The following is a 14902-nucleotide window of genomic DNA, read 5'->3' on the forward strand; positions in this document are numbered from 1 at the left end:
TCATGTTGTTGGAGAGGTTGGAAGGAGCTAGAAAGTTTTCATATCTGCATTAAGGACTCCAGATGAGCTCATACAAGAGGCATACCATGGACATAGAGACTATTTTGTAGAAACCACCTTGTTTTGGTATTTAAGTAGTTGACCAAAATGCTTTTTTTTTTTTAAATTACATCTTTATATCATGCACCTAAACAATAGTAATCTTCCAGTTGAAAGTGTGCAATATTGGAATACACCTATGTTGTATTCCCTTGCATATTCTCTTCCCATGAGAATGATGCAAGTTAACTCTAACACAGATTTATTGCTCATAAGATAATAACCAATATAGGGATAATATAATAATAAAATTATATTTTTAGATAATAAAATATTTCTTTAATAGTTATATAAAGCTTTTCTTCACTTTTCTCTACTTTTGGGATTTTTTCATACACATTGATTATTTGGATAAGACTGTTGGTTTATGCCTCAATACTCAGGATTTCATTACAATTTAGGACAAAACCAAAATACCTAGGAAAACTAGGTAAAGTTAAAAAATTTATGCAATTGTTTCTGTTTGTTTAGAATAGATGAAGCAAACCAAGTTCATTCACAGAACCTAACAGAAGCAACAAAGGCACTGACAACGGAAATGTGAAAACACAGACGTATGCAAGACATGTGAGCATGAAGGTGGTGTTATGATCTTTTTACAGCACCTTTGGGCATAGTGGAAAGACACAACTCAGACCTGAAGTTCATTGCCTAAATTCAGGTTTTTTCCACAGATTTCTTTTAGTCAAAGGAGAGACACACGCACCTTGAGTGGATGTCAGTGAAGAAAAGACACTCTTTGGCAGTGTCTACCTACTACTTCTTTACTAGATTTTATTTACCGATATCATTTTGTATAGAAAAATGTGAGAGAGTACTGTGTAAATATATTTTTTTTAGTATTTTAAAACTTTCAGGTCTGCGTAGATATTCAAAAAGCAATAACTTTTGTGATCTTCAAGATAATTGTTGATATATAAAGTGCAGTGTTTATCTGCTACCTTTGAGTTCTGTTATCTCTCTCTTGGAGAAGAAATCTAGACTTGGGCAAATGAAGTAGTATTGGCAGCAGGGATTTTGAGGACAGACTGTCCCTTGGACTATTACTGAAACATTTGTCTGTTTTCCAACTATCATAGCAGCAACAGTATGGAAAATTCTCCAGAGAGGTTTTGAACCCAAGATCACAATTTGTGTTCCTGGCTGAACTATATGCCACTATAAAACTCAGAGCAATACATCCAAAGACACAAGTAGTCTAGAACAACTCTGAATTTCCCTGGCTGGCAAAGAGCAAAGCTGGCAAAAATCCTGGCTGAAATGTTCTCCATTTCTTTTCTTTGTCTGGAATTCCATCTAAATATCCAGTTAGGGAGCCCTTCTTTTGATTGCAATTTATTTTTCTATGCAACTAATCTTGGATGTGAACATACCATCTCTGGATTTTCTTAACAATTGTCAGTTCAGGAAATTCCAGAGCTGCAAGGCAAGGTCTACAAAATGAAGACGCCTTTTGGTTTACCTTTCTTCTGCCTATTAATTTATCTTACCTCACGAACAATTTCAAGTGCCAATAAAAAGCTTTGCAATCTGTCTTTTGATTTATATGAAGTTCTGACAAAATTTCTCTTGGAAAGATGCCTGTCATCTGACGTCAGAGCTCTTAATACATTTGCTTTTCATCTAGTGGTTGGGTTAAGCGAGCTGCCACCTGCTGACACCTCTACCTCCTCCCGTCACATTTCTTGAGTGCTTGATTCCGATGATACGGGCTGGAGGGCTCCTTTCTGAAAGGAATGGCATTCACAACAGGATGTGGGAAATTTATTGCATGTTCTTTCTAAATCACTTATTTTAATGGAATGGTGACTGTTTCTGTGAGCTTCTATGAAACCATCTTTTGAATCGTTCTGTTGTTCAGTTTAGCTTCTAAAATCCTTCCAGTAAGAGCTTTAGTCATACTACACATTTGTATTCCTTTCAGAAGGGGTGTTCATGCTCTCAATTGCAACTATGGTAGATATTTAACCAAAGGCTCACAAAATAATGTAGAGGTGCTTATTGCTTTCCATTCATTCTGTGGGGACCTAGATGCCTGCATCTTGCTCTTAGAACTGCGAGGTCATTTCAATCCTTCCCTTGATTCTCAGGTTGCAAGTTACAAGGTGGTCCAGATTCCCTGTACTGAAAAAGTTTAACAGAACATCATGGTCTTTAAACAGATGTTGTAAATATAGCAAATTTATTTTCATTACATATGTAAAAGGCCAAAATTAAAGCAGCTAATGTGGTAGATGCTGGAGTATGTCTTGCTGGAATATATCCTTTCTGAGGGCTCTAGGAGATCCTCAGCTGAAATCAGCTACACCTACAAAACTAAATTATATCTGTTTGATTCAATGCTACCCTTGTGTTTGTAATGTTTAAAGCATATTGACATATTTTTAAGAAAAACTCAAAAATAATTTCAACATGGCATTGCATTTCATCACTGTGCTATGTTGCCTTGTAGAGGCTTGTGCCCCTATTTTATTTGTGAGTCAGCTTTTCTTGTGTAAACTTCATCTCTTTTAAAGTAACAGGGAGGCAATATGGCCCCAGTTACATTAGAAAAGGCAAATTTTTTTTGTGAAATGAATAAGTAACGAATCTGAATTATAGATCCTTTTGGGCCAAATCACAAGAGAGAAATGAAGGAAATTCAGTGTTTATCATTTCCAGTCTCATTCTCTGGGGTAGTGTCAAACACGGCCACGTTACTCCTGATGTTTTCACTCTGCAAAGTGTCTGTTGAAGGAAATGTCACTTACGGTCTGATTCACTTACTTGGCTGCCCACTGGGTCTGCAGATAAAAATGTCCAGACCAATAAGACTATCTGTACTCTACAAAGGACAGCCCTTTTTGCTGTAGCAGTGCTGTCAGCAGCACCACACAAAAGAAAATTTACCTTTCCTGTCTAACATGAGGTTAAAACATGCAATTTCAGACCCACCTACACACACACACACACACACACACACACATATTTGGGTTCAACACATCAAAAATGTGATTTATCTCAAAACAGGGCAAATGTAAGACTACCATATATAAGACAAAGAAATTAATACTTTGCTATATTCAGGGTTGGTATGATATTGGTTAGAAAACAATTTTCAGTCTTAGAGAGTGAGACTTCAGAAGAGATATGTGAAAGGAGTGATGAGAAGACAAAAGAATATACAGCTTTCTTTACAAATTTTGGAAATTCATGTATAGGTCTATATATACTGAATGTAGTATATACAGATTGTTGCTGAAAATGAACTCCCCCTGAATGACTGAAAGACTCATAAAATTTCTAAGACCTAGAAAAATGTCATTAAGTACTTTGCCCTACTTTCTCAAAAAACTTTGCTGTGGCCCCAGTTTAGGCAGTGGAAAACCCTTTGTGTGAATTTGTTTATGGGCAAAAATGTTCCTTCATTTGCTTCTAGGAGCCTGTCATTCTGCCTATCATTCTTCTGACAAACTTTGATGTTGTAGAGCTAAGGAGCTGTTATCGGGTATCTATACCTTTTAGAAAGTGAAATAATCCTTAAAAGACCAAAAAAGCTCTAAAAAGGCAAGTAAATTTTAACTCCATAAGATGTCTCTCATTAGTGTCATTTTAATTTAATGTTACTAATGGATACTGTGTTATCACTTTTTGTCAAACTTTTTTTGAAAGATGTTAATAACTTAGTTTTCATAATCTAAACCAGTAACAACGAGAACAACTGAGAGCAGATTTCTTTCTTTGAATTAGTCACTGGAAAATTAGAGAGATGAAGCTATGCAGAGTTAACAATTTATTGGAAAGCTGCAGTTGAGCACAGCCATTTGAAAGGAAATGTGGGTCTTAACGATATTTTGTCATTATTTCACGCATATAGGAAAAAACAGCTCAGATTGCTGCAAAAGGGTCAGCTTTAATTTGTAGTGCTGTAAACATGAAGAATGTGGAAATAGACATTCAGCAAATTATGAAGGACCTTTGCAGGTTAAAAATATATATTTTTTTTTGCTACACATCTGTTTTGCTACATGTGAATGAAAGTAACACATTCTTGATGTGCTGGGTCTTCTGCGACTCTCTCATTGACTAGATAATTCATGAGTTTGAGTCTCAGCTTACTATTTTTGGAATTATGTAGTTTGTGTTTCTGGGCAATCATGAGTTAATATTATTAATGTTGACTAAAATGGCTGCAGGGATTTATTCCCTTCCTTTGTGCCGGGTCACATTCAGCTGTGATTCAAGAGTTCATAGTTGTTGAAGTAAACTACTAGACATCAAGATATCACCTTTTGTAAGGTTGCATGGTGAGTGAAGTCTGTTAAAACCACATAAAATCTTTAGGAAGGATAAAGCAATAAAACCTAAGATGTGTTTGTGCCACTGGTAGAAATCTGAAGTGTCCTTTGAGTTCAGTGTAAGTAAAGGCTCTTCAGATTTTTGAGTTTATTTTGATTATCATTTAATGACAAATAATGTCTGTCGCTAAATCCCAGGGATAGGTTAGTTAGTTCGGCAAAAGGTACATTAATTTAAAAATTTATATTTCCTTTCAGAACTCATGAAAAGTTTTGAAGGCAATATGGAAAATCAGTACCTCCTTTGTTGCTGCCTGTTTCTCATAATCTCACAAATCCTCAGACTCATAATTTTGAGCTTCTGGATGTGTCTCTGTATGGTGGTGTATTGGCACATAGTAAGCCTAATTTCTCAATATGCATATTTTCAAAGTCCAAATCTGGCACAGGAAAATATGTTTTAGGGTTTATATGATTGCACTGTCCAAGCCACTCTCAAATGACAGCTTCAGTGCTGAAACTGAGATCACTTATTTGTGCTTGAGTTGAGAAACAGAGAGGTCACTGCCTTACTTTAAAGACCAGAGATGTACAGATTTATCTTCCTTCTTAAAATCTATTTTTGATAAGCTTTTCTGAAGGATAACCCCTTATTTGCCATGCTTTCTGTGAGCACTGAGGGTGTGTGAGGAACAGCCACCATAAGGAGAGGATGCAGGTCTGGAAATCCCATTAGGTCAGCCAGTAAGCTGGCTCCAACTGAGCTGGGAGCCAGCAACCACGATGACCAAGAATAGGAGATTAACCATGGGCAGAATTTCCACTCTGCCACTGCTTTAAGTGGAAAATATCACTGCTGATTTTTTGAAGGAAATAAGAATAAATCAAAAGAGAAAAGGCAGTCTAAATGCTTTTAAATGGCCAGAAATAGGAGCTGAATAATGATGAAATTTTAAATCTTATCTAATGATGATTGTCTCTGTTTTCATGTAATTGCCATGAACAAATTATATGTACAGACAAAATCTGCTGTTGAAGTGGAGAGATAACATCAAACTGGCCACAATTTTTGTGTGACTTAATGACTTATGGGGTTCTCTGAAATGCTTTTGATGGGCAGACAATGTATGTAAGCATGCCCCATAGCACTTAGGTTTTGTTTCTTTTCTGCGAGAAAAAGAAGTACGGTAATGGAGCATTTTCTTTTTCTGGTCCTTCAAGCTTATAGTTTGTATGGTAAAGAGAAAGGCAGAGCTGACACTGATGTCAGCCAGGAGATTAAGGGAATGACATGGTCCTCCTGTTCAGGCCAGGGACCCACTGTGATGCACTTCTCCAGGAATAATGTCAGCATGAGATGTAGAGGTACAGCAAATCAGAGTGCCTCTTCCCATGAGGCATCACCTGCCTCTGCTCTCAGAAGCACCAAAGAGAGCAATGCAGTTACTCTTTCCTAATTGGGCAGTTCACTGAAGTACTTCAAAACTGAGGCAATGGTGGTCTAAAGGAAGGCAGCAGGCACTCCTGAATCTGCAGTGCCAGGTGACACAAGTGACATAGATGAGACATCAGCCATCTGCGGCTTTGACATAACGTTCTTCTGGATTTGCAGGACTTTCTGGAATGTATATGCTACCCCTCTCTACCTTCTCAGGAACCTAACAAATGCCTGACAGGGACAAATCAATGACCCATGAAGGAACCACTCTGTTTCTGGCAGCAGGGGAACACATAATGTTGGCTGTTCTCTATGGAGCATGCCCTGGAAGCCAGAGCATCCACTGTCACTGCATTAGCAGTTCCTAAACAGCTAAAAATATCTTCTCTGGCCTGAATGCAGATATTGAGAACAAATTCTACTGAGCTATGTCTTGTACAGCTTGTCTCCTTTCAGACAACTCTCAGGAAATAAACTGGAATAGGGAAAGAGGCAATCATCTTCAGCAGGGACCTTCAGGCACTGAAGGTTTCCCACTCAGCATGCCAGCCCTTGTGCCCTTTTCTTTTTCCCATCTTCCTTCACCTCCAACACCTTTCCACCATCTTCCAGTGAACAAAGCACTCTGGATGTTATTCTGCTGAAACTTGTTTAACAATGTAAAGCACAAAATCACAGCAAATTAGTTAATGCATTGAAATTGGGTGTTTGAAACTGATCTGCTCACATGTTCTGTTGATCAGCCATATCTTTATCTTATGATGGATTTTTGTATTTCATCTTGAATTAGCTTTTCATCCTGATATTTCATCCTGATATTTCATCCTGAATTAGCTTTTCAGGGAAGAAGATCTTATCTCCACTTGTCCAGTACCTGTCTGGGTCCTTTTCCTTCATGGGCCCTAATAACTTACATACCAAACATGGAAAACAAATGCAAAGAAAGAAGAAAAATACTGTGGGCAAATTGAAGTAAAGCCCTGCTCAAAGACAAAAATATATACCATTTTTCAAACTGGATATGGGAATGTCATCTGTTTTCTCAGAGGTGTGCAAACACATGTCTGTAATTCAAAGATGTATGAATAACACATGTTCTCTTTAGACCTGGCCAAGATCTAAAAATTTTGATGCTTGAACTTGATTTATGTATTATACATCTTTATCTCTTCATTATGGCAATTCTTCTTGTCAGACTGCAACAATTCAAATGTTCATCATATTTAGTATCATCTGCACTATATATTATACTGACTAATAATTTCCAAAAGCTACTCTTAGTATAAAGTAAAGTAGCAAACATTTTAAAGAATGGGTTCAGACACTGATATATGGATGGAGTCAAATGTGCTCACTTCCCCCAGCCACACTTCCATAAGCAAAGAACATAGAGAACATGTGTTTTCTTCAGGGAATGTAACACAACTGTAATATTCATTTACTTTCATGATTTTTCTCAGGTTGTCTTGTGTTTCCATGAGTCAGTTCTGGATGAATGTGTTACGAAGTCATTAGGTTTTTTTTTTTAAATAAAAGAAAGCAGTTTTCTGACACCTGTACCATCTTTGGGATGCTCATTGCCCATTTCTTTGGAAAATCTGAAGATGGCTCTGTCTTAGGAGAGTGTTCCTAAGTTACACAGCCACTACTACATTCCCTGTGACCAGACTGAAAAGCTTAGTCAAGACTGGATGGATATTCAGCGCAGACACACAGCTGGCTGGGAAGCTTAACTTAATTTCTGCAAAAAAATTTATGTTTTGAAAAGTGTTGGGAAGGGGATGAAAAGTCAAACTCTCTGTTTCCACTACAGGAACATGTCCATGTTTCTGAAATCCATTGTGCTCTCTGCCAGCCTGCTGGGGAGCACTGGAGCCTGGGAGCTGGGAAGTGCCCTGAGCCATGGCTGCCTGCATTGCCTGAGGATGTCATGGGACCAGGGAACTACAAGGACCTGCACTATAAGACATGAGCAGCCAAGAAGCTGGGAAGCCAGGTGCTCATAAATCCCTATTTTCCTGTGGGAAAATGATCAGTAACAAAATTTCCTCAAGTATAACTTCCTAGAGGAAAAAATTTATTTTTTATGCTGAGGCAAGAAAGTGATACAGCTGTTTTTTTCTGCCCAGAATACATCTTCCGTAATAAAGGAAAACAGCTGCAGCTCTATGTTACAGGGTCACAATCCCAAGAATACATGCAGAAATTTCTATTACCATTAGTGAAAAGATAATACAATTGATATGTGAGTATTTTAAAAAAGAAGTGATGTGAGTGATGTGATCTACTCAGTAAGATTAGTGGACCCTCCATTTTCATTACTTGGACATTTTGTGAATATTCTCCAGAATTTTCCAAAGACTTTCATTATGGAAGAAGCTTCCTGTTCAAACTTAAAGTCCTTAGTCTGCTTTCAAAACACTGCCTTCCTCCATGAGGAGGATTCAAAGTACCTTTGGAGATACAGAAGAGTAAAATTACTTGTAATGAGTTTAGTCATTATTTTCTCAGTATAAATATATTTTTAAAGGAGAATGTCACTATAAGGCATTAAAAAGACCAAAATTTAACCACAGAATCATTGTGATAGGATCCAGATAGGAGTTCTGAAGGAGGTCCAGATTTTGAGCTGGATCTACCTAATTGGACCAGGTTACCCAGTCACCTCCAATTGCATTGCAATTGTCTTCAAGGATGGAGGTCCTACAATCTCTGTGGGTGACCCATTTTAGCTCTTGACTATATTGTAAAAAATTATTTACCAATAGCTAAATGGAATTTGCAATTTGTGGCCCACATTATTTTGCTATGTACTTTCAAGAAGAGTCTGGCTTTATCTTCTCTATAAATCTCTTGGACAGATGAGGTCACTGTTAAGATTTCTCCTTTAACCTTGTCTTCTCCAAAGAAGCCCAAACCCAGCTGTTTCAATCCCTCTGTGTGTGTCACACCTCCTAATCTGTACTGTTGCCTTGCCCTGGACCCTCCAGTTTGTCAATGTCTTTTTTGCTCTGCAGAGTCCAAACCCAGACACTTCTACAAGAGCTCATAAGGTCTGACTAGAGGGAAATAAGCAAATTATTTTTCCCACCTGCTAGCTACACTCTTGCTAACATAGCTCAGCCTTAATTAAACTTTGTTGCTGCAAATTTCGACTGCTGATTAATGCTCGATTTGCTGACCGCTGGGAGCTCAGGGCATCTACAATGCTGCTTTTTTCCCCACATAGATCCCAGCCTGCACTGCTGGAGTTATTCTATCCCAGATGCAGGACTTTGTATCAATTTCTTTTTAACTGCATGAGGTTCTATGCCCATTTCTTTAGCCTGTGCAGGTCTGTCTGTCCTCAGCTCCTCCATGCTGGATGCTCCTCATGATACAGTATTGCCCACAAACTTGCAGAGGGTGTATGGCATCCTTGCATGCATTGAACACTATCAGCCTCTGGGGAACACCATTTGGAACTGGCTTCTGGTTAGACTTCATATTGCAAAATCCTCTGTGCCTGTGATGTACTCACACACCCGACAGCAGGAAGTATGGTGCTTGGGGTTATCTGTCCACTACTGCTATTCAACAGAAACTGATTAAAATGTTTGGGGTTTGGATGTGTTGGGGTTTTTTTTTCCTCACTGATTTCTGTTCCTGGAATTAGAAGTCCTCCAGTTTTACCAACTCTGCTGACACATGCTTTTGAACACATCTCTTATCTGACCCTCTGCTTTCCTATTTTACTAGCTGAAACAGAACCAAAACCTAGGCACCATTGAAAGTGGAGTTATCTGCTGCCACAAGATAGCAAGGGGCACATCGTAGGAAAGAAAAGAAGCAAAACCTTCTGGCTGCTTGCAAATTCACAGTCTCTTAGAGGCTTGCATTTGTCCTGCCAATTTAAGTATGAATGACAAACAGCAACAGAAAGCATCATATTATACTGTATTCTCAAATGCTTAATACATATATGGATTTCATTAAGTTTTCATTAGTTCAGTGAAAAGCCCATCTGTGAACTTCAGTGAACACAACACAGTAACATGAAATCCAAACAGAACATCTGGTAAACTCTAGAGAAAGTTCAAATAGAAACTAGTCTGTGACTGACTCTGTAAAAAGAAAATTTTAAAGCAAAAAAGCACTCTTCCAATTCATGACTCAATAAAACCCACACTGTTCATTAACAGGCACTCAACAAAATAGAAATTGTACAACACAGAGAGAATTTATTTACATTTATTAGGAATAAGGAAAATAGGTTGCTTCATTTCACTGAGAAACCCTGCATCCATTCATATGAGAGTTCAATTTATCTCCAGTTTTCCAGCACCACTGACACTAATTTTACTGTGCTACAGACGTACTTGCACCAAAATGCCCATAAGCATTTAAAAAGTACTTTGAAGCACGGCGAAGCATAAATTTGGATAGGAAACTGTTGTCAGTGATGGCAGGAGCTGCTGAGAATTGAAGTGACAAATGTAGCCCTTAAATAAGCTTTTTTATTCACTTCTCTGTTCCATGAAGTGACCAAAGGTCACGTAGCTGCCCCAACCACTTGCCCCTACCAAGCACTATTTCTGCTGGAATGAGATAACTTTTACTTAGCTACCTGCTGACAGTCTGAAACAGAAAATGATCATGTTTATTAAGAAAACACTGGCCTTTATAAATTCTATCAATTTAACAGAATTTTTAAGTAACACACCCTATTTAATAGTTGAAGGGAGATACCAGTGCCAATGCATTTGGATTGTGGATTTTTTGTTTTCCAGTGTGAGGATAGATTGACTGCTGGGAAGGCATCTTTTGCTGGAAAACAAAGGCCTTTATAAATAGGTTCACACAGGCTAGGAAAGCCAAAATACATCTTTAACTTCTTTTCCACTGATTACTCTGTGCATTAAAGTTTTGAGGCCCAGCTAATATGGGAGAGCTCCAGGACTGAAATTGTTGTATAAAGCGAGTTTTCAGAACAATATAACGACAACAATCCTAGCTCTGATGACATCCATAAATATTCATACCAGGGAAAGAATGAGGTGCTAAATAAGTTATATTTATATTTTAATTTATTCATGAAATCTCAAGTTGGCAACTGACGGAAACAATTAATACATACTTTTTTTTCCTTAAAATTACCAGAACAGATATTATCATAAAGTCTGAATGTGTGATTTTGCTTCTATTTTTAGGTATATTGAAGGCCTAGAAAATGTCAAGAAAATGTATTTTTGTGGGAAAATCTGTGCTGTGGATATGAAAAAGTTGAATGAGAGTTCCAAAACACTGGATCATCTTGTCAGCTGGTGTAAATTAGTGTGATTTGAGAATACTTCAAGAATGTATGCTAGCACTGGCTGATAGCTCTGTGAAATACAAAAAACCAAAAACCGACCCAAACTCATAAGAATGTTTTTAACTGTTTCTTTTTAGATTAAAATTAAAATGTGTAAAAGTTATCTGAGATTTTCCTTTCTGTGTCTCAAGAAGTCTTAATTGATGTGCCTGAAAACATTTCTGAGTTTCTTTATTTCTTGAACAAAGAAAGCTGTATTCATGTCAAAACCTTTTCAAAAGTTTGTTATATATTTTATAATTTAGTGAAAATACAACAATTTGTTAGAAAGTGGATAATTTGATACAGTAACTGCTCTTTAGCAAATTATAAACTTGTGTAGAGGTTGAGTGCTGAGACACTGAACTGTTCTTACACCATCACTGTGTAAGAAAACATGTTTCTTACAAACTTAAGTAAGATGGAAAGGTTTAGCATATATACCATTCTAGTTGTTCTCAATTACAGTTGAATCAGTGGTTTTTTCCTTATCCTGTTACAGTTTTCTTAAGCTTGTCACCTAAAGTGCCTAAAGGGGGCCTACAAGCAAGCCAGAGAGGGACTTAAACAAGAGCATATAGTGATGAGATAAGAGGAATACATATTAGATATACCTATATTAGACATACATTTAATATTAGATATTAAAAAGAAATTCTTACCTGTGAGGGTGGTGAGGCACTGGAACTAGTTGTCCATAGAATTTGTAGATCCCTGATTCCTGGAAGTATCCAAGGCTAGGTTGGATGCGGCTTTGAACAACCTGATTTAGTGGAAGGTTTCCCTGCCCACAGCAGGGAAGTTGGAACTGGATCACTTTTAAGGTACTTTTGTTCCCAAACCAGTCTGTGACACTATTTGAAAAATACTTTAACCTCAAAGAATTAATTTGCAAATAAAACTAAAATCAGGTTAGCTGATTTAGCTTTAGCCTGAAATAAAGCTGGGTTTTGGGGTTGGGTTTTTTTTTGGGGTTTTTTTGGGTTTTTTTGGGTTTTTTTTGTTTTTGTTTTTTTTTGGGTGGGTTTTTTTGTGGGTTTTTTTTTGTGTTTTTTTGTTTGTTTGTTTGCTTGTTTATTTGTTTGGGTTTTTTTGGGGTAGTGGGGAAAGAACGTTTTCACATGGGAACTTGCGTGGAACATTTAAATTCTGTTGGAATACCTTCTTGGTACAAAGTTTGCTGCTCATTTCCTTCAGACTAGATGAGGTTTCAGCATGTTTCTTCTACATGGGGCTGCTATCAAGGCCTGATTCTTATTTCATTTATATAGCACCATTTTATATCAGCATACCCAAATAACCATATTGGAGAGATTCCTGATTTAGTCTGGTATGAGATCAGTATCAGGACTTTAATGTTGTTTGAATAGATGCTTTCTCTGTTTAATAGCCAAAATGAAAAAAGTTTGGATCAAACTACGAATATTTTTTGCTTCTCATCCTTGCTGAAATGAAAACGTAGTAAAAATAGTTTTTAATACAATACAACATACTGGCCTGAGATGAAAGGTTTCATATATTCTAAGTAAAACAAAAAAGGGAGGATTCACAAAATGAAAATTCCTTAAGCTCCTGCTGTTCTCTTCCTCTCCCTTTTAGTCACTAGTTCAAGGTTAGACTTTTCACTTATACTTGGAAAAATAGGTCCAGATACTGCATTTTTGAACTCATTTCAAGACAATACCTTAACAACCAAGCTATATGCCACTCTAAGAGAAAAAGTTATTTCCTTTTCTGTGATGCTTTTTTTACCTACTTTAAATATCATTCATTGCAGCACATAAGTCAAATTCATCTTATTAAATTCAGATATTTACATCTAGATATCCCCAGCTTTCTTTAAATAATAGCAACAAATAAGTACTTTGAGGTTTCATTACCTTTAGAGCTAAAATAAGCATGACATTTTTATTTGACCTTCAAGTTGTAAATGTGCATTCCTGCCTTATGCCACCAAGCTTTCTTACTGTATGCCAGATAACTTTTAATGTCACGGAGGACACTTCTGCCTACACTGTCCTCTACACTGCCAGCTCTCATGATGTACATAGATCATACAGACACTCTGTTACTGTGCAAAATGAATGGATGATGAGCTGAGCAGGTATGGGTCTTTTTTCTAGTGTCCAAGATATCAAGTTTATATATTCCTCACACTTTTGTCTGAGGAATGCTTTGCTACTTTCCAGTTAGACTTAAGCCAGGGCAAATAAAATGCAATCGTAGTCAGTAATTCATAACATTTAACATAGAAAACTGCAGGTGTATTTGAGAGAGAAAAGTGAAAAAAATGAAACACAAATATAATTTATTCTACTTACTTTTATGATTTAACATCTAAATAGAACTTGTTTCTGACTCTCAGCTAGGACCAGATAATGACCTATATGCTCTATTCCACTTTGGAATAGCCACAGGGTTGAAGACTCTGTCTTCCTCTTAGGTGTATTGTAACAACAGTCCAGGTGACTTAAACTTAGAATTCTACTTCTTCTTTCTGAATGTGGAATGGGTAATTACAAAAGGCACAAGTGTAACATGGAAATGTAAAGTAGTTCATGAATAGCAGAGCAGTTAAAACAGGAATATCCCAACACATCACCTCACAGAAACTTCCAACTTGATGGCACTTGAGAGAGGGGGAAGACATTGAATTAAATGCTTAGTGGACCAGGACTTGCATGTCCTGCCTTTCAGATGGCTTATGTAGATTTGTGGATATAGGAACATTAAAGGGTGAAGCCTCTAAAGCCATCATGTCAGACCTATTCTACTCCATTTTCCCACAGTCCTTAGAAGAGCAAAAACTGCTGAAGCAATCCTTTTCTTCAAATGGCAAAACGTAATGTCAGACATGTCAAAGACATGTTTGAAATCTATTTGTTGAAGGAGAAAAGAAAAATCTGTATACAGTAGTTACCCAATCTAACATTTTGCCCCCTCCCCACATTTATGTGGATGTAGACATACAAAACAAATGTATTCACAACTAATCAGTAAATTCAGACTAAATTTGGAAATTTTGCAAGAATGAAAGCATCTTTTAATTTAAAGACATCCAATACTTTAAAAAATAGGTTTAACTCTAAACACAATAAGTCCGTGATGCATTCAGAAGCTCCCAAAAATTATGCACCAAACTGCTGTCCTCTCTTTGCATTGCATCACATTTAAATCCCTCAGCAGCCTACAGGATTTACAGGTAGACTAGATAGCTCTACATTATATGATGATCATATCCCTGACCTCAGTAAGAATATAAATGTCCCCCTGCTTCAGTTACCTGGCAACGGAGGAAGGTCTGCTGTGTAACACAGTGCTGAGTTCTTATGCTGTGCACACATTAAAAAGGCATTATCTAATTCCGTAAACTGCTGTATCTCTTTCCCCCATCCCAGCTTGTGTAAATCAGCACTTGAATAAGAATTTGGGATCACTCAAATGAAAATTCAGGGAGTGAATGAAGTCTCCCTTTCTTTTTCTCTAAGCAGATCACAGTAGAGAAAAAAGTACACTGCTGGTGCCAGGAAAGAGGAGGAGGGCAAGAATTCTGCTGCAGAGGATTTGTGAGGTGTGGAGTTATTTTAATATTGCTGGATGAAATATCTGTTACTAAAATAAGAGTTGGGAATTAATCCACTTCCACCAGAGTGAAGGAATGTTGGCTTCAATAGTTTTAAATGCTCCAATAAAAATGCTACCTTTTCATAATTCTGCCTATGTTCACTTTCAGCTTGGTCTCCATAAATTGCTGAC

At 37.2% G+C, this 14902-nt stretch overlaps 1 protein-coding gene across 3 annotated transcripts in view; it reads left to right on the forward strand.

Moving 5' to 3' along the window:
* The window catches only part of COL12A1 (collagen type XII alpha 1 chain), a 317990-nt gene that overhangs the window by 262112 nt on the left and 40976 nt on the right, over nucleotides 1–14902 (forward strand). The gene's annotated exons all lie outside the window — the stretch shown is intronic.

This window comes from Vidua chalybeata, chromosome 3 (assembly GCF_026979565.1).
Source record: "Vidua chalybeata isolate OUT-0048 chromosome 3, bVidCha1 merged haplotype, whole genome shotgun sequence".
NCBI lineage: Eukaryota > Metazoa > Chordata > Aves > Passeriformes > Viduidae > Vidua > Vidua chalybeata.